The sequence below is a fragment of the Protopterus annectens genome, chromosome 11.part0 (assembly GCF_019279795.1).
Source record: "Protopterus annectens isolate FY-2018-M chromosome 11.part0, PAN1.0, whole genome shotgun sequence".
Taxonomy (NCBI): Eukaryota; Metazoa; Chordata; order Ceratodontiformes; family Protopteridae; genus Protopterus; species Protopterus annectens.
In genome coordinates this window covers 695,679,053-695,699,672 of record NC_056745.1, presented here as the reverse complement: position 1 = coordinate 695,699,672, position 20,620 = coordinate 695,679,053, and positions in this window count along the sequence as shown.

The window sequence follows — 20,620 nt, the reverse complement described above, 5'->3', positions numbered from 1 at the left end:
AAACAATTCAGAAAATCTGACCAGCTGTTCGTCTCTTATGCAGAAGGCAGAAAGGGACTTTCAGTTTCAAAGGTATCATTATCCAGATGGCTAACATCTCTGATCTCCCTTGTTTATGAAATTAGACACCAAAGGCTGCCTAGCAAACCTAAAGCCCATTCTACCAGAGCCTTGGCTACTTCTATAGCTTTTCAAGATAGACTGCCTATTGACACCATTTGTGCAGCGGCTACTTGGGCTACTCCTCACACTTTCATTTCTCATTATAAGCTGGATTTAGCCTCTAGACATAGAGCTAACTTTGGTTCCACTGTTCTCAAGAGTCTGTTCCGTTAGGCCACCCGGGACAAGGTACTAGGGACGCGGTCCCATCCAGCAAGAATGAAGGCGAGATAGACAACTTAACATATAGAAGTTATGTTCTTACCATAACGTTCCATGTTAGTTGTCTTCTTCTCGCCTTCTTCTTGCGTCCCACCCTCCTTCCCCCTAGCCTGGACAGACCTAGAGGAGTTTTGATTGTGACCTCTCTTTCTACCACCTCTATACTTTAGGTATATGCTCTGCTGTGCATATTTCCTGGATCAGGATGTAGGTCACCCTTCTCTTCTCCCTTGTTTATAGAGGTGGACTTTACTAGTTATTCTATTACTATTATAGGCTGGGCCTAACTTACAAATGAGATCTGAGGTAACTCACGCCTAGCATTGTGGGATATAAGGGGAGCCTCGAGCCGGTGGAACCAACTCTCGAGCTTTTAGAGTGGCGAGTCGGGCGAGGTCGGCTCCGAACCCATCCAGCAAGAAGAAGGCGAGAAGAAGACAACTAACATGGAACGTTATGGTAAGAACATAACTTCTATTTATTGTTGCTGCCATGGATCCCAGAGCTTGTAGTACCAGACGAGTAGTAACTCTGTTTTGGGAAGTGATTACCTGAAGGTCCGATCTATCAACAGTCTGTGGAGAGGAAGGGAGGCTAGACAAGCTACTGTATTTAACCATGCTCCGATGAACTCCAGATCCAGCGTGGGAGTCAGTTGTGACTTTTATTTGTTGACTGAAATGCCTAGTGTGTCGGCAAGATGTAGAGCAAAGTCTATGGCGTAAAGCACTAGATGCTTGGAGGTCGTGGTGAGGAGCCAGTCATCTAGATATGGAAACGCATGGAATCCCTGTAGTCTCAAATGAGCTGCTACGACTGCCACACATTTGGTGAACACCCTGGGGGCTGTGGTAAGACCGAAGGGCAGTGCTCGAAATTGGTAATGACAGGCTCCTAGTTGGAAGTGGAGATACCTTCTGGAACATTTGTCCATTTTTATGTGGTAATACATGTCCTGAAGATCTACAGAGCACCTCCAATCATCCTTCTTTAGAAAGGGAAGGATTGACTGAACCATGACCATCCGGAATTTTGTCTGTAGTACAAATTTTTCAATAGGCTGAGATCCAAGATTAGTCTCCAGTCCCTTGTCATTTTTGGCACTAAAAAGAATCTAGTGTAGAATCCAGATCCTATTTGGTCTGGTGGGACTACTTGAAAGACTCTTTTTTTGAAGCAGCTTTTGAATCACTAGTGCTGCTAGATCCTTCTGATTGGGTGGAACATTGGGGATTCGCTTTTGGGATTTTGGGCAAAGATTGATGGGAATATGGTAACCTCTGGGAATTTTTTTCTGCACCCAGGTGTCCGAGGTTATTGTAGGCCAGGCTGAATGGTGCATTGAGAACCTTTCCCCAACTGCTTCCAGAGGTAAGCAATCGGGCCTTCATTCAGAAGCGCTGATAGGGTTGTCCAGGAGAGGAATCTCTGAAGCCCTGGTTATGCAGACACCCTCTGCCATGGGAGGGGCGTGCTCTAGAAGAATTCTCCCCTCTACCCTGAGAGGAATAGTCACCATGTGTGTCCTGAAAAGGCCCTTGTTTCTTCTTGAACCTCATTTTTCCACTCCTCTGATTCCTGGAGTAAGGTCATTGTGGAGCAAAAAAAGAACGCCCACAGCAGAAAGTGTCTTTCCATCTTTTTCACACCTGGCTAGTGCGTCTCTGACTTTTGGGCCAAACAAGGAAGTACCATCAACAGGAGTGTTGATAAAGGAAGACTTAAAGAGTTCTGCAAAATCACACAAGAGCATCCAGGCATGATGCCTAATAACAATGCCTCTACCCACTGCTCTGGATGTCCCTTTGGCTGTATGAGCAATAAGCTGCATGGACAAATTTGAGATTGACTGCGTGTGTCAAGCTGCGAAGCTAATTTTATCTCAAACCTTGTCAAATACTGCTCCTGCAGGGTGTCTGAAAGCTCAGTCATCAGATCCCTTTGGAGTCTGGTAATGTGTGCCAAGAAGTTCAAGGACCGAATAGCAAAGGTCGATGAAGCAAAAACCCACTTTCCAAGTCTATCCATCATCCAAGACTCTCGGGTAGGAGGATGGATAGTTGAACTCTCATCAGCGAGTTCCTTTTTGGTGGCCATCACCACCACAATGGCAATGGGGCTGATCCTCTGTGGCTGAAATAATCTTATCCGGTCTCCGGGGAATAGGCTCCATGGGGTCAGGAGCCTTCCACACTCGCTGAACAATCAACTTAACTATGTTGTCAGCGGGTGGGATCACCCAAGAAGTAGAAGAACAGGTGGGATTACCCAAGAAGTAGAAGGGCAGGCAAAAAAAGCTTGCAAGAACGCAGATTCCTCGGAGGATGGGCTTGAAGTTTTCCAATCACTCCTCTGTTTTAATATATTTCCAGAATGTCTCCAAAAGAGACATCTTCCAGGGGTGACCATGGGATCCCTTCCCATTCATCGTAATCCATGTCTTCAGTGAAAGATTCTTCCGGAGAATCCAGGTGCTTCCTCTTGCACGTCCTCTTATGGGGTGGCTCCACAGGTGAAGGTTCTGAGGAGGACTCTGAAGAAGGGGGACCTTTCACTGGGGTGTCTTGCAGCTCTTTTGGCCGCTGTACTGACATAACAGATTGTGATATCTGCGAACCAGAGGAAATATGGCATTCCGACAAGCATGGAACTAGCTGTGAGCCTGCTGAGGCCAAAGCTCTCTCCATAATCTGGAAGGCAGGCTGGGTCAAAAAGAGATGGGAGCCCAGAACCGAGAAAGACAACCTCAGAACCAGGGTCACACCGCACTTTGACGAGCCGACACCCAGAGTAGGAGCCAAGAGAGGGCTCAAAACTGCCATGGCCCTGAGAGCCATAGACGGCACCATGGAAACAACTGGAACCGGTCCAAGGATCTCAGAACCGATAGTCAAACTATGGTCCCGAGTGTGTGATGGATCTGAAGGAGCTGAAGACCACAGAGTTGACTCTGGTACAGAGGTGAGATCCACCATTGGCACCGAGGTAACTGGCACCTGGCGCATTGAAGTGGGGGGCTCCAAGCCCTGAAACAAGGTTGAACGAGGATAAACTGATGGAGTCCTTGGAGAATAAGCCTCAGCTCTAGGTGGAGAGAGGTTTGTGATGGTGCAAGGAGCCTTCTGGCTGCCAAAAGCTGATCCACTAATCTGACTACATCCAATTCTGATAGACTCCTGGAGGAACGGATTGACATTGCCAAAGGGGCCTCAGACTGATCTAGAAAGGGGCTCAGTTGTTGACCGAAAAGGGGTCCACTGAAGGGGAATATCAGTCTTGGGAATAATTGGCAGATTGACTTTTGGCACCATAGGCTGTTGTATGGAAAGGGATTGTGGAAGTGAATGAGAGGACAGTGGAGGTTGAACAGAAACTATTTTTGATGCCGAAGAGGTTGTTGGCGTCAAAGTAATGGTTGGTGCCAAAGAGGTTTTAGTCTGAGCCGGTTCAATGACTGACGGCACTGATGAGGACTTAGTTGTTTTCGGTGCTGGAGGTGATGTTATTGCCAGTTTCGGTACTTTGGCTTTGGGTTCTGAACAAACTGTCGGAACCTGCGTTTTTTTTGCAACTTTGTTTCATGTGTCATAGGGGAGGTGTAGCTTCTTTTCTTTACAACAGGTTTAGGAGATTTTGAAGTCTCCACCTTAGATAGGGCTTCAGTAAAAGGACATTTCAATAAGCCTTTCAAAATAAGCTCACTGTGCCTTTCAGCTAAAGTATGGGTGCTAAAGCCTAGACAAACTGTACAAGTCAAGTCAAAGTGAGGGGTACCCAAACAATATACACAAGAAAAATGCCCATCACAATTGGGCATCTTTTTGACACAGTCTTGGCACTGCTTAAATCTGGATGTCCCCTACTGCTTCTCTGCCTTATTGAAAAAGGTTACGTAGGTCACCGATATACACATGCACACACACTCACACAACAGAGAGGAAGGCCAGGAAAGGAATTTTTTTTTTTTTTGGATATACCAACAATGGTATATAGAATAAAATGATATATTTGCAAGATAGAATATTTGCAGTTATACATGCTTGCTATTGCAGCTATACATGATTGCTATTATAGTCAAATAATCAAAAGTGAGCTTTACAAATATTTATTGGTTGAGGATCCGCTTATTCCTTCTTTTCAGGGGTTACCAAAAATCCATAAGAATCTGTTGCATCCACCGTTCCGGCCGATTGTGTCAGGCAGTCTTTGGCTCACAGAGCCTTTTTTCAGTTTTACTGAGAAAAAATTAAAACCTGTACTAGAGAAAAAGAAGCAAGTATTAAAAGACACCCAACAGTTTCTTGAAGATTTATTTGAATATACCAATGGGATGATATTTGACGGCAGCTATCTTCTGGTGAGCATAGATGTTTCATTATGTACTAGTATTCCCCACAAACAAGGTATTAAGATGGTAAAAGAATGTCGTGTGGTGCATAGTGTTTATGATACTACCACCATTGATTTGCTCTGTTCCTAGAAATTGTTTTGGCGAACAATGCCTTTATTTTTGAGGATCAATTGTTCCTACAAAAGGTTGGTGTAGTTATGAGCATATGTTGTGCCAATAGCTGAGCCAACATAGTTATGGCTCAATGGGAAAATTCCCATGTGTTTAGATCTAAATTGTTAAGTTGTCAATCTCGCCTTCATTCTTGCTGGATGGGTTCGGAGCCGATCCTCGGCTCCGACTTGGCACTTGCTAAGCTTGAGAACTCCTTTTACCAGCTCGAGGCAACCCTATATCCCATGATGCAAGGCGAGACTACCCCAGATCTCGTTTGCCGCTTCGCGAAGAGGTCTCTTTTTTGCCAGCTCAGGTGAGTTTTATAATTCAAACAGTTTATTCAGGGTTTCCCTCCCTTTTTTTTCTTATATCTTGTTAGTATTACATATAGTGTGTATTCTATACTAGTGCCCACCCTTTATTCCTTATTTTTGGTTAGAATTTAAAAGTTAAAGTTATTTCAGTTAGGCCTAAGCCTCCCTGTTCTTTAATCCCTGTCAGTGTGTGTGTGTTTTGGGATTAATTGTGTGACTTGTTCAGTGTGTGTGTTATTGTGTTTCTTAGACTATGTCTAGGGAAGGAAAGGTCTCAGGCTTCAAGAAGTGTGACTCGTGCTGTCAGAAGATGTCTCTGACAGACGGTCACACTTCTGTGTTACCTGGGGCCTTTACACCTGCAGGACTCCTGTGCTATATGCCATTCTTTTAGCCAGAGAGTCCTGCAGGAGAGGAGGAACAAGTTGATCCTCCGTGGCTTATTAAAGCCAGAAGGTTCACCGACAAAGACTGGGTCGGGTAAACCTTCCAAGCCACCTAAGGTTCAGGCTACAGTGGTTAAGCCTTCCCCGGTGGCTCCGACTCCTTCGGAGTCGAGATCGGCTCCCGCTGGAACCGATCTTTCTTCCTCTGAGGTGGTAGTGTCGGTTCCTACCGGCTCCGACACACAGTCTCCAGTTGCCTTGTCGGCACCGGCTGGTGCCGACGTGTTATCCAGTATCGGAGCCGAAAAGTCTTCGGCTCCATCTGGAACCCAGAGGATGTCGGCTCCGATGGCTTCATCCAAGAAGAGATCTCGGTCCCCTTCTCTGGAGTCGATTCACTCGGCTCCGAGGTCTCTTTTATCGGAACGGAGTCATCGGAGCCGATCTTCAAGATCTTCCAGGCTGTCTGACCACGATTTAGAGAGGGTGGTAAGCAGGCTGTTGAAGTCTGAGCACTAGCCCAAATGCTCCATAGCCCGTCTCAGCAGACTTGCTATTGCTCTTCCTTGAACTTCCTCCTCCGACTCTCCAGAGTTGGGCGAGCTTCGGGACAGTGACTGTGTCGGCGGAGCCGATACATCCCCTTCGGCTCCGTCATCTTGCTCCGATCTCCTCCATGAGACCTTCCTTGGAGGGATCCGGTCGTCGAGTTTCCTTGTCGGCTCCGAGGGGCTAGTGGCATCGGACCCTTGTTCGTCCCGCTCTCCCTCTCGGGCTTCGGCTGTAAGCTCGGCACCGACATCGACCTCGAGCCTTCTGTCTCAGTGGAGCCGGGAATTCCTGTTTCTTGAACAGGAGTATTCTGGTCTCCCTGGGAGGAGCCTTTGAGGTGATGAGGAGTGTCCTGGCACCTGAGCCAGGTCAACAGTCCATTCCTTTAGCTCCTCCCTCTTCGGTGCCTGTTGATGTCTCTTGCCAGCCTCTTGCTCCCAGGCCCAGGGATCCATCGCCCCAGGTTTCCCCATTGGGAATAACTTCCTCTTCCGAGGTTTCTCCTGATCCCACAGGGGAACCCCCGCGCAAGAGGACGTGTAAGAGGAAACACACAGACTCCCCTGAGTCTACAACATCAGATACCGACTTAGATGAGTCGGAGGGTTCCCCCCGGTCCCCCTCTGAGGATGTCTCCTTTTCAGACATCCTGGAACTCCTCAAACAGAGGGGGAACTGGCCTTCCATTGACCCCTCCGAGGATGAGTCTGTATACCTGCAGGCTTTTGGATCCCGACCCTCCACCTCGTGGGTGTCTCCACCTTTCGACCCACTCATGCAGGTAGTGGCTCGGAAGGCGTGGGCAGCCCCGGATTCTGTGGAACCTGTCCCCAGGAGGCCATCCAGATTTATTACGGCCCCTTCAGACAAGCAGATGTTAAGTTGTCAATCTCGCCTTCATTCTTGCTGGATGGGTTCGGAGCCGATCCTCGGCTCCGACTCGGCACTTGCTTTAGCTTAGGAACTCCTTTTACCAGCTCGAGGCAACCCTATATCCCATGATGCAAGGCGGAACTACCTCAGATCTCGTTTGCCACTTAGCGAAAGAGGTCTCCTTTACCAGCAGAGGTAAGTGAATTTCTTGTCAAAGAAAGAGAAGCTTAGTTAGTATTTTTATTTCCCGTTTTTTAGTCATAGTGTAGTCTGTAGTGAATACAGCCCACCCTATTCCCTTGTTTTCAAACTTTTATAACTCCTTTTTAAACCTTAGTGTAAAAGTTTTAGTTAGGCCTTAAACCCCAGTTGTTAATCCCTTCCTGTTTGTTGTGTGTAGGGGATTAATTTGTGTGTTTGTTGGGGTTTGTCTGTGTTTCTTCCACCTAGGATATGTCTAGGGAAGGCAAGGTCTCAGGCTTCAAGAAGTGTGACTCGTGCTGTCAGAAAATGTCTCTGACAGACGGTCACCCTTCTTGTGTTTATTGCCTGGGGCCTTTGCACCTGCAGGACACCTGTGCTTTGTGTCACTCCTTTAGCCAGAGAGTCCTGCAGGAAAGGAGGAACAAACTTATCCTCCGTGGCTTACTTAAGCCAGAAGGTTCTCCCTCGAAGGCAGGGTCTGGGAAACCTTCTAAGCCACTGAAGGCTCAGGCTTCAGTATCCAAGCCTCCTCCGGTGGCTCCGGCTCGGGGCGAGATCGGCCGGCTGGAACCGATGTATCTGCCTCGGTAGTGGGTTCGGTGCCGGCTGGCTCCGATACCTTATCTACTGTAGCCTTGTCGGCTCCGGCTGGAGCCGACACTTTATCCAGCATCGGAGTCGAGAAACCTTCGGCTCCATCTGGAGTTCAGGGGACTTCGGCTCCGATGGCTCCGTCCCGGAAGAGATCTCGTTCCCCCGTTACTGAGTATCCACCCGGCTCGGGGTCTCCTTTTTTGGGGGAGGGGAGCCATCGGAGCCGATCTTCGAGATCTTCCAGGCTGTCTGACCACGACTTGGAGAGGGTGGTAAGCAGGCTGTTGAAGTCTCAGGCACTGGCCCAAATGCTCCATAGCCCGTCTCATCAGACTTTGGCTATAGCCTCACCCCTTGAACTTCCTCCTCCGACTCCACATCGCAGTTCGGAGCCGGAGCTTCTCGGGACAGCGACTGTTTCGGTGCCGGAGCCGATACATCCTTCGGCTCCGTCATCCTCGGCTCCGATCTCCTTCTTGAGACCTTCCTTGGAGGGATCCGGTCGTCGGGTTTCCCTTGTCGGCTCCGAGGGGGCTAGTGGCATCGGACCCTTGTCCGACCCCGCTCTCCCTCTCGGGGCTTCGGCTTTGGTAAGCTCGGCGCCGACATCGGCCTCGAGCCTTCCCTCTCAGTGGAGCCGGGCATTCCTGTTTCCTCGAGCGGGGATATTCCGGCCTCCCGGGGAGGGGAGCCTTTGAGGTGATGAGGAGTGTCCTGGCCTCTGGGCCTGGTCAACGGTCCATCTCTCTAGCTCCTCCCTCATCTGTGCCTGCAGGCGCCTCTTGCCAGCCTCTTGCTCTCAGGCCCAGGGATCCATCGCCCCAGGTTTCCCCATTGGGAATTTCCTCCTCTTCCGAGGTTTCTCCTGATCCTGCAGGGGAATCCTCGGAATAAGACGTGTAAGAGGTAACACATAGACTGACGTGACTCTACTACATCTGATACCGACTTAGATGAGTCGGAGGGTTCCCACGATCCCCTCTGAGGATGTCTCCTTTTCAGACATCCTTGAGCTCCTCAAACAGAGGGGAATTGGCCTCCATTGACCCCTCCGAGGATGAGTCGGTATACCTGGAGGCTTTGGATCCCGACCCTCCACCTCCTGGGTGTCTCCGCCTTCGACCCACTGATGCAGGTAGTGGCTCGAAGGCGTGGGCTCCAGATTCTGTGGAACCTGTCCCCAGGAGACCATCCAAATTCATCACGGCCCTTCGGACAAACAGTTCCTTTCCAAGGGTGTCTCTGTGGATGCTATGGTGGTGGCGGCCACTAAGAAGGAACTGGCGGATCCTTCAGTACCTGTCCATCCTCCTAACAAGGATTCTAGGACCATGGACAGGTATGGAAAGCGGATGTTTTCTTCAGCGACCTTTGCTATCGTTCGCTGAATTATCTTTGTCACTTCACCAGGCTTCAACGAGATGTTCTCAAGGAACTGGGTGAAGTAGTCCAGGATCCTTCTGCTGCTGGGGCTCAGGAAAAGATTGCCTCGCAGCTTGCAATCCTGAATTCCATATCTAACTCCTCCATGCGGCTCATATCCTATGCGGCCGATGGAGCGAGCAGGGCCGCAGGCACAGGAGTTGCTCTTAGACGCCAAGCCTGGATGCGGCTTTGTAATTTTGCGGACCCCTTTAAGGCGTCCTTCACTAATACCCCCTTTGATGGTTCGGCTTTGTTCGGACCTCAGGTGAAGGATACCTTGACCAGGTGTGAGCAGGACGGTAAAACTCTTTCTGCCGTTGGAGTCCAGTTTTCCACTCCTTCTAGACCATACCCCAAGGGTCAGAAGGGGGGGAAGATGTGGTTCCGTAAAGCCCAAGGAGCTGCACTGGACACACGTGGTCAGTTTACCCCCAGAGGCAGAGGGGGTAACAATAATAGACGCCGCCCTAGAGGCAGGGGGGGTCCTCAGAACCAGGGCAACAGGGAGTCTCTTCCTGAGAAGCCCTTTCAGCACCCCTGTGTTGCCCGACTGTCCACCCTTGGAGGCAGTCGGGGGAAGGATTTCGCTGTACCCAGTAGCCTGGCAATCCCTATCTCAAGAGATGTCGGTACAGTCGATCATATCCGAGGGTTACAAAATCCCCTTCGAAAGGTTTCCCGTACCTCTACAATCCCTTCCAGACATCTCACCCGGTCAAAGGGATTTGGCAGAACAGGAGGTTTCAAAGCTCCTAGAAAAAAAGAGCCGTCCAGACTGTGCCGGCAGACCAGGTAGGATCCGGCGTCTACTCGAGATTCTTTTGGTCCCCCAAAGGACGGGAGATTGGAGACCAATATTAGACCTGAGCAATCTAAACAGATTTGTCAAGAAGGCAAGATTCCGGATGGTCACGCTTCAGTCCATTCTGCCCTTTCTGGGCAAGGACAACTGGATGTGCTCTATAGACCTTCAGGATCGTACTATCACATAAAGATTCACAGGCGCACCAGAAGGTTTCTCCGCTTTCGGCTAGGGACCAGTCATTACCAATTCAGAGCACTGCCCTTTGGCCTCACTTCAGCCCCTAGAGTGTTTACCAAATGCATGGCAGTGGTCACAGCTCATCTGAGACGTCAAGGATTCCAGGTGTTTCCCTATTTGGACGACTGGCTCCTCTCCGCCACCACCAAGTGTCAGCTTCTTCAGTCCAGAGACTACACTCTACAGCTTTGCAGGAGTTTGGGAATTTCAGTAAATTTCGAAAAATCTTCTCTGCTGCCTTGCCAATCTATTACCTTTATAGGCGCAGAATTAAACACCGTCAAAATGTTAGCCAGACTAACAGATCAAAGAATTCTGGACATCCAAAAATTCGTTCGGCTTCTATTGCAAAGCAACAAGATCAAAGCCAGATTTATACTGAAGGTTCTAGGTCTTATGGCTGCGGCCATTGTTCTTCTACCACTGGCTCGCTTCCACATGCGTCTTCTGAAGTGGATGCTATTTACGCAGTGGTCGTACCACAGTCTCCCGATGAGGCACGAAATCTTTGTAACACAGTCGTGCCAAGCTCATCTGAACTGGTGGATATCTTCCCCTCTTCTTCATCAGGGCCGACCCTTTATTCCCCCTCCAGTTGCCACAGTCCCTACGGATGCCTCTCTGATCGGGTGGGGGGGGCATTATCAGGGCAGGATGGTCCACGGGACGTGGCAACCCATAGAATACCATCTGCACATAAATGTCCTGGAGATGAGAGCAGTGCTTTTAACGTTGCAAGCCCTCAACGACTTTCTTCCCACGGGGACTATTGCAGTACAAACGGACAACATGTCCGTAGTCTGGTACATCAACAAACAGGGCGGGACCAGGTCCTATCCGTTATGTCGAGAAGCTCTCAGACTTTGGCAATGTGCGATCTCTTCTCAGCGGTTTCTGATAGCAACGCACATCCCCGGCAGGTCCAACCTATTAGCGGACAGGCTGAGCAGATCCATTCTGATGCCTCACGAGTGGTCTCTCAATCAGTCTGTAGTGGATCAGATTTTTCTGAAGTGAGGCACTCCTTGTTGCGATCTTTTTGCTACTCCTCAAAACAACAAGTGCCCCGATTTCTTCACTCTCTTTCCCCTTCCAGGCCAACCCCTGAGAGACTCTCTAACCCAGGATTGGCCCCGGGACTTCTGTGCTTTTCCTCCTTTTCCTTGATTCCACAAGTCATTCAGAAAGCCACCGTTTTGAGAGCCAAGTTGATCCTCATTGCCCCATATTGGCCTCGACAAATTTGGTTTCCGTCTCTGCATCGTCACCTTCTGGTGCAGCCCTGGCATCTGGACCCAGTTCGGATCTCTTGATCCACCAATCGGGTCAGCAGCACCGGGCCATTCATTCTCTCAACCTCACTGCTTGGTTGCTCCACTTCCTACCCTAGCCAGGCTACCGATGATTTCGGACTCAGTCAGAGACATTTTAGTGTCTTCCTTGAAGTCGTCCACTAGGACTGTTTATGCTAGCAAGTGGCGACGTTTTTCTATTTGGGCAAATTCCAGAAATATTGACCCCTTTACTGCTCCTGTACATTCGGTTTTAGATTTCCTGGCGGAGGTTTTTCATTCAGGATCCTCGTCATCTACAGTCAAAGTACAACTGGCTGCTATTTCCAAGTATCATGTTGGCTTTCATGACAATAACATTATGTCTCATAGGTTATGCAAGGCCTTTCTGAGAGGAGTTTTCGTCCTAAAACCACCTATAAAGCATCCTCCTCCGCAATGGGATCTAAACTTAATGTTGGCATCCTTGATACTACCTCCCTTCGAACTGTCTGCTTCATGTTCTTTGAAGTTATTGACCTGGAAAACTATATTTTTACTGGCTGTCACGTCTGCAAGAAGGGTTTCCGAGATTCAAGCTCTCTGCATTCGTTCCCCTTATTTGGTTTTTCATAAGGACAGGGTATCATTAAGAACTAACCCTTCCTTTCTCCCCAAAGTCGTATCTCAAACCAACATTAACCAATCTATAGACCTACCAGTCTTTTTCCCAAACTATTCCGACAGAGCTGAACAGAAACTGCATTTTTTGGATGTCCATCGTCAGCTCAGGTACTGTTTGCATAGAACTAAACAATTCAGAAAATCGGACCAATTATTTGTCTCCTATGCAGAAAACAGGATAGGTCTTCCAGTATCTAAAGTGACCTTATCCAGATGGTTGACTTCCACTATTTCCTATGTGTACTCTCTCAGAGGCAAACAGCTATCCTCTAAGCCAAAAGCACACTCAACCAGGAGTCTATCCACTTCTGCAGCTTTTCAGGATAGATTACCCATTGATACCATTTGTGCAGCAGCTACTTGGGCTACGCCCCATACCTTTGTCTCTCATTACAAGTTGGACTTGGCCTCCAGAGATAGGGCCAGTTTTGGTTCCACAGTTCTCAAGAGTCTGTTCCATTGAGCCACCGGGATACAGGTGCTAGGACGCTGCGGTCCCATCCAGCAAGAATGAAGGCGAGATTGACAACTTAACATTTAGTAGTTATGTACCTACCATAACGTTCCATGTTAGTTGTCTTCTCTCGCCTTCTTTCTTGCGTCCCTCCCTCCTTCCCCCTGGCCTGGACAGATCTTGAAGAGTTCCTATTAGGTTGTTTCCTCCGGAGCCTTCATATGAGGACTTCTATTAGGAACTTCTGTTCCTAATTATGTTAGGATAGTCTTTAGCAGGGTAGGTTAGCTACCAAACGAGATCTGAGGTAGTTCCGCCTTGCATCATGGGATATAGGGTTGCCTCGAGCTGGTAAAAGGAGTTCCTAAGCTAAAGCAAGTGCAGTGAGCCGAGGATCGGCTCCGAACCCATCCAGCAAGAAAGAAGGAGAGAGAAGACAACTAACATGGAACGTTATGGTAGGTACATAACTTCTAAATGTTAAGTTGTCGATCTCGCCTTCATTCTTGCTTGATGGGTTCGGAGCCGATCCCTCGGCTCCGACTCGGCACTTGCTAAGCTCGAGTCACTTTTACCAGCTCGAGGCAGCCCCATATCCCATGATGCAAGCGAGTACCAGATCTCGTTTGCCGCTTATGAGGTCCTCCTTTTACCAGCTCCTGGTAAGTGATTCACTACTTTGATATTTTAGCCCCTTTTTGCTAAAAACCCTTTAATTTTTAGTTTTAAGTTAATTATAAAGATTTTCTGACAGAAAATTCCCTGTCTCTACTAATTTTTTAGTCAAACTTTACCCATCCCATCCCCTGTTAGGGTGTGTGTGTGTGTTTTCTAGTAATACCTTTTGGTATTTTATTTAATTTAATTCTTTGACTGGTGTGTGTGTGTGTTGTGAAACACCATGTCAAAGGAGAGGGTCTCAGGCTTTAAGAAGTGTGACTCGTGCTGTCAGAAGATGTCTCTGACAGACGGTCACACTTCTTGCCTGTATTGCCTGGGCCTCTTCACCTGCAGGACTCCTGTGCTATATGTCATTCCTTCAGCCAGAGAGTCCTGCAGGAAAGAAGAAACAAACTGATACTTAGGGGCCTTCTTAAGCCGGAGGGCTCTCCGGCTAAGTCGGCTCCATCTAAATCTGCCAAATCTTCCAAGGCCCAGGCTTCTGTGTCTAAGCCTGCGGCCTCGGCTCCGACTCGTTCTGACTCGAGATCGGCTCCGGTTGGAGCTGATTTTGGTTTAACTAAGCCTTGGCACCGATGGCTATCGGTGCCGATTCTGCATCGACCACTTGTCGGCTCCGATCGGCTCCGACCACCATGTGGCACAGGCATCGGTGTCGGCTCCGATCGGCTCCGACACCGTTACTTTTGTGGCTGTATCGGCTCCGGCTGGAGCCGATGCATCGAGGTTTCCTGTCGGCTCAGATAAGTTGTCGGCTCCGACAGGGTCTATAGTTTCATCGGTTCCGATGGCTCATTCCAGGAAGAGGTCGAGGTCTCCTTCCTTGGAGCCGATACTTTCGGCTCCGGCTTCACCTCTCCTTTCGGAGCGGAGCCATCGGAGCCGATCTTCAAGGTCATCCAGACTTTCAGACCATGACTTAGAGAGTGGTCAGCAGATTACTTAAGTCACAGGCACTGGCCCAAATGTTACATAGTCCGTCTCAACAGGCGACTGTTGGTCCACACCCGTTACAGTTCCTCCTTCAACTCTACCCCAGAGCTTGGGTTGGAGTCTTCGGAATGGTTACTGCTACGGCTGGAGGACAGATACCCCTTCTGTTCCTTCAGCCTCGACTCTTATCTCCTCTTGAGACCTTCCTTAGAGGGATTCGGTGGTCGGGCTTCCATGGTCTCCTCCGAGGGGGTGAGTGGCATCGGACCCTTGTCGAACCCGCTCTTCCCCTTGGAGCCTCGGCCTTGGTGAGCTCGGCTCCGACATCTGCCTCGGAGACTTCCCTTCGGTGGTCCCTGGGTTCCTAGTTTTTGAACGGGTTCTCTCGGACCTGCCTGGGAGGGAGCATTCGAGGTGATGAAGAGTGTGCTGGCCACTGGTATCAGTCAGCAGTCTGTTCCCGTAGCACCTCCCTCTATAGTGCCTGTTGACATCTCTGCCACTTCGCTTGCTACAGGACCCAGAGATCCTCCGCCTCAGGTTTCCCCATTGGGAATTTCCCCTCTTCCGAGGATTCTCCTGATGTTTGGAGATCCTCCTAGGAAGAGGACTTGTAAGAGGAAACATGTAGACTCCCGAGTCTGTCACTTCAGATACTGACTTTGATGAGTCAGAGGGATCCCCTAGATCCCCTCTGAGGATGTCTCCTTCTCAGACATCCTAGAACTCCTTAAACAGAGGGAAACTGGCCCACCAACAATCCCTCTGAGGATGAGTCAGTATACCTAGAGGCGTTTGGATCTCGGCCCTCCACCTCCTGGGTGTCTCCGCCTTCGACCCCTTATGCAGGTTATTGCCCGAAGGCGTGGGCAGCTCCTGACTCTGTAGAGCCAGTCCCTAGGAGGCCTTCAAAATTTATCACTGCCCGTGTGACAAGCAATTCCTCACTAAGGGTGTCCCGCTGATGCCATGGTGGTGGCTGCTGCCACCAAGAAGGAACTTGCAGATCCTTCCGTGCCGTCCATCCTCCTAATAAGGACTCTAGGACCATGGATAGGTGCGGTGGCGGATGTTTTCCTCAGCGACCTTTGCTATGCTCGCTGAATTACCTATGTCACTTCACCAGACTCCAGAGGGATATCCTTAAGGAGCTGGGTGAAGTAGTACAGGATCCTACAGCTGCAGGAGCTCAAGAAAAAATTGCTTCGCAGCTAGGAACCCTTAATTCCATTGCGAACTCCTCCATGCGGTTAATATCATATGCTGCTGATGGGCGAGTAGAGCCGCAGGTACAGGTGTGGCTCTTAGACGCCAAGCCTGGATGCGGCTATGTGACTTTGCAGATCCCATCAAGGCGTCCTTCACAAATTCTCCCTTTGATGGGTCAGCTTTGTTTGGCCCTCAGGTGAAGGAAACTTTGACCAGGTGCGAGCAGGACGGCAAGACTCTTTCTGCTGTAGGAGTCCGTTTTCCACCCTTCTAGACCTTACCCCAGAGGACAGAAAGGTGGAAAAATGTGGTTCCATAAATCCCAAGGAGTCACGCCGGATTCACGTGGTCAGTTTACCCCTAGAGGCAGAGGGGGTAACAACAACAGACGCCGCTCTAGAGGCAGAGGGGGTCCAAAAAAACCAGGGAAACGGAGAGCCTCTCTCTGACAAGCCCTTTCAGCATCCCTGAGATGTTGCCCGGCTGTCCCTCCTTGGAGGCAGTCGGGGGAAGATTATCACTGTACCCAGAAGCCTGGCATTCCCTCACTCAAGACAGATGGGTACAGTCGATCATATCCAAGGGTTACATAATTCCTTTCGAGGAAAGTCCTTTCCCCTCAAATTCCCTTCCAGATGTACCACCCGGTCTAAGGGAAATTGCAGAGTTAGAAGTCTCAAAACTACTGCAAAAAAGAGCCATTCAGCCAGTTACAACAGACCATTCAGAGCCGGAATCTACTCAAGGTTCTTTTGGTCCCCAAAAGACGGGAGACTGGAGACCAATATTGGATCTCAGCAGACTCAACAAGTCTGTGAGGAAGACAAGATTCGAATGGTCACTCTTCAGTCAATTCTGCCCTTCTTACAGAAGGACAACTGGATGTGCTCAATAGATCTTCAGGATGCGTACTATCACATCAAAATTCACAGGCGCTCCAGGAGATTTCTCCGCTTTCGGCTGGGGTCCAGTCATTTCCAGTTCAGGGCCCTGCCCTTTGGTCTCACTACAGCCCGCAGAGTGTACACCAAATGCATGGCAGTGGTCACGGCTCACCTGAGACGTCAAGGATTCCAGGTGTTTCCGTATCTCGACGACTGGCTCCTGTCAGCCACCACCAGGCATCAGCTTATACAAGCCAGGGATTACACAATAAATCTTTGTTCTCATTTGGGCATCTCGATCAACTTGAAAAGTCATCCTTATCGCCCTGCCAGTCTATTACCTTCATAGGCGCAAACTTAAACACTGTTCGGATGTCAGCTACCCTTACAGGTCAAAGAGTTTCAGACATTCAGAGTCATGTCAGGATCATTCTGGCCAACAAGAAAGTACAGGCCAGAATGGTTCTAAAGGTATTAGGCCTCATGGCTGCGGCCATTACTCTTCTTCCCGTGGCTCGATTCTACATGCGCCTTCTTCAGTGGATGCTGTTCACACAGTGGTCATACCAACAACTTCCTATGCGTCACCAGATTCTGGAGACACAGACTTGCAAAGATCATCTTGCTTGGTGGATCACATCTCCTCAGGTTCACCAAGGCAGGTACTTTGTACCCCCATCCCCGATAGCCACTGTCACCACGGATGCCTCCCTGATCGGGTGGGGGGGGTCATTATCAGGGCAGGATGGTTCATGGGACGTGGCAGCCGTTCGAGTACCATCTGCACATAAATGTCCTGGAGATGAGAGCAGTGCTTTTAACGTTGCAAGCCCTCAACGACTTTCTTCCCGTAGGGACAATTGCAGTCCACACAGACAACATGTCTGTAGTTTGGTATATCAACAAACAGGGCGGAACCAAGTCCTACCCCTTGTGTCGAAGCGCTCAGACTATGGCAATGGGCGATCTCCTCTCATCGGTTTCTGGTAGCAGCGCATATCCCTGGGAAAACCAACATTGTAGCGGACAGATTGAGCAGAGCTATTCTCATGCCTCACGAGTGGTCTCTCAAGCAATCTATAGCGGAAGAGATTTTTCTGGAATGGGGTCGTCCATGTTGCGATCTTTTTGCTACTCCCCAAAACAGCAAATGTCCAGACTTCTTCTGCCTCTTACCTCTACCAGGCCATCCCCCCAGAGACGCTCTGACCCAGGATTGGCCCCAGGGACTTCTTTATGCCTTCCCTCCATTTCCTCTGATCCCTCAGGTTATCCAGAAAGCTACCGTTTTGAGAGCCAAATTGATTCTCATTGCCCCTTACTGGCCTCGACAAGTTTGGTTCCCGTTCCTCCATCATCACCTTTTGGTGCAGCCGTGGCATCTGGACCCAGTGCCAGATCTTCTGATTCACCAATCGGGTCAGCTGCACCGGTCTATCCCTTCTCTCAACCTCACAGCATGGTTGCTCCACTTCCTTCCTTAGCCAGGCTTCCTTTGATCTCTAACCCAGTTAGAGACATCATAGTAGCTTCGTTAAAATCCTCTACCAGGAGGATTTATACAAGCAAATGGAAATGTTTCTCTTATTGGGCTAAGGCCAAGAATATTGATCCTTTCACTGCCCCTGTTCAGGCAGTCCTGGACTTCTTAGCAGAGATTTTTCATGCAGGCTCCTCTTCTTCCACAGTCAGAGTTCAATTGGCTGCTATTTCCAATTTTCATGTCGGGATAGCAGATCATAATATTATGTCCCATAGGCTCTGCAGGGCCTTCTTGAAAGGAATTTTCCTACTAAAGCCTCCAATCAGGAATCCTCCTCCTCAGTGGGATCTAAATTTAGTGCTGACATCCTTGATTCTTCCAGCCTTCGAGCCAGCTGTTTCTTGTTCCCTGAAATTTCTTTCTTGGAAAACTTTATTCCTAGTGGCTATTACATCTGCCAGGAGGGTGTCTGAACTTCATGCTCTATCGGTTCGACCCCCCTATTTGGTTTTTCACAAAGACAGAGTATCTTTGAGAACTAATCCAACCTTTTTGCCTAAGGTCGCTTCAAAGAACAATTTGAATCAATCCATTGATCTCCCTGTATTTTTCCCAAACTATTCAGACAGAGCTGAACAAAAGCTACATTATCTTGATGTCCACCGTCAACTTAGATATTATTTGGACAGAACAAAAAATTTAGAAAATCTGATCAACTTTTTGTTTCCTAAACGGATAATAAAAAAGGCCTTCCTGTTTCTAAAGTGACCTTGTCCAGATGGCTTTCTTCGGTCATCTCTGAAATTTATCTGCTCAGGGGAAAACAGCTGTGCTCAAAACCTAAAGCACATTCAACTAGGAGCTTAGCTACTTCTACAGCCTTTCAAGCTAGACTTCCTTTAGACACTATTTGTGCAGCGGCCACTTGGGCCACTCCTCACACTTTTGTTTCCCATTACAAATTGGGCTTGGCCTCCAGGGACAGAGCCAGCTTTGGCTCTACAGTCCTCAAGAGTTTGTTCCATTGAGCCACCCAGGATAGAGGTGCTAGGGACGCGGTCCCATCAAGCAAGAATGAAGGCGAGATTGACAACTTAACATTAAGAAGTTATGTACCTACCATAACGTTCCATGTTAGTTGTCTTCTCTCGCCTTCTTTCTTGCGACCCTCCCTCCTTCCCCCTGGCCTGGACAGACCTTGTTATAAGAAATTATTATGCTGAAGACCATTCAGACCTGGTCCTTCTTCCATCTGTAAGTTTTCTTTCTTCCTTTGGGAAGTATTTTATGCTTGGTGCTATTGCCCTTTGTCATCAAACGAGATCTGGGTACTTACCGCCTTGCATCATGGGATATGGGGCTGCCTGGAGCTGGTAAAAGTGACTCTCGAGCTTAGCAAGTGCCGAGTCGGAGCCGAGGGATCGGCTCCGAACCCATCAAGCAAGAAAGAAGGCGAGAGAAGACAACTAACATGGAACGTTATGGTAGGTACATAACTTCTTATTTCTTTCTAAGGGCGTCTCTGTGGATGCTATGGTGGTGGCGGCGGCCACCAAGAAGGAACTTGCGGATCCTTCCGTGCCTGTCCATCCTCCTAACAAAGACTCTAGGACCATGGATAGGTATGGCAAGCGGATGTTTTCTTCAGCGACCTTTGCTATGTGTTCGCTGAACTACCTTTCTCATTTCACCAGACTTCAGAGAGATATTCTCAAGGAACTAGGTGAAGTGGTTCAGGATCCTTCAGCTGCTGGGGCTCAAGACAAGATTGCCTCACAGCTAGCAATCCTAAATTCTTTAACCAACTCCTCCATGCGGCTGATATCCTATGCGGCCGATGGAGCGAGCAGAGCCGCAGGCACAGGAGTGGCTCTTAGACGTCAGGCCTGGATGCGGCTTTGTAATTTCGCGGACCCCTTTAAGGCGTCCTTCACCAATACCCCCTTTGACGGTTCGGCTTTGTTCGGACCTCAGGTGAAGGAAACCTTGACCAGGTGTGAGCAAGACGGCAAAACACTTTCTGCCATAGGAGTCCATTTTTCCACTCCTTCTAGACCCTATCCCAAGGGTCAGAAAGGAGGAAAGATGTGGTTCCATAAAGCCCAAGGAGTAGCGCCGGACACACGTGGTCAGTTTACCCCCAGAGGCAGAGAGGGTAACAATAATAGACGCCGCCCTAGAGGCAGGGGGAGGTCCCCAGAATCAGGGTAGCAGGGAGCCTCTTCCTGACAAACCCTTTCAGCATCCCTGAGGTGTTGCCCGACTTTCCACCCTTGGAGGCAGTCGGGGGAAGGATATCACTGTACCCAGTAGCCTGGCGTTCCCTCTCACAAGACATGTGGGTACAGTCGATCATATCCGAGGGTTACAAAATCCCCTTCGAAAGGTATCCCGTACCTCACCAATCCCTTCCAGACATCTCACCCGGTCAAAGGGATTTGGCAAAACAGGAGGTTTCAAAGCTCCTAGAAAAAAGAGCCGTCCAGACTGTTCCAGTAGACCAAGTAGGATCCGGCGTCTACTCAAGATTCTTTTTGGTCCCCAAAAGGACGGGAGATTGGAGATCGATTTTAGACCTGAGCAATCTAAACAGATTTGTCAAGAAGGCAAGATTCTGGATGGTCACGCTTCAGTCCATTCTGCCTTTTTTGGGCAAGGACAACTGGATGTGCTCGATAGACCTTCAGGACGCGTACTATCACATAAAGATACACAGACGCTCCAGGAGATTTCTCCGCTT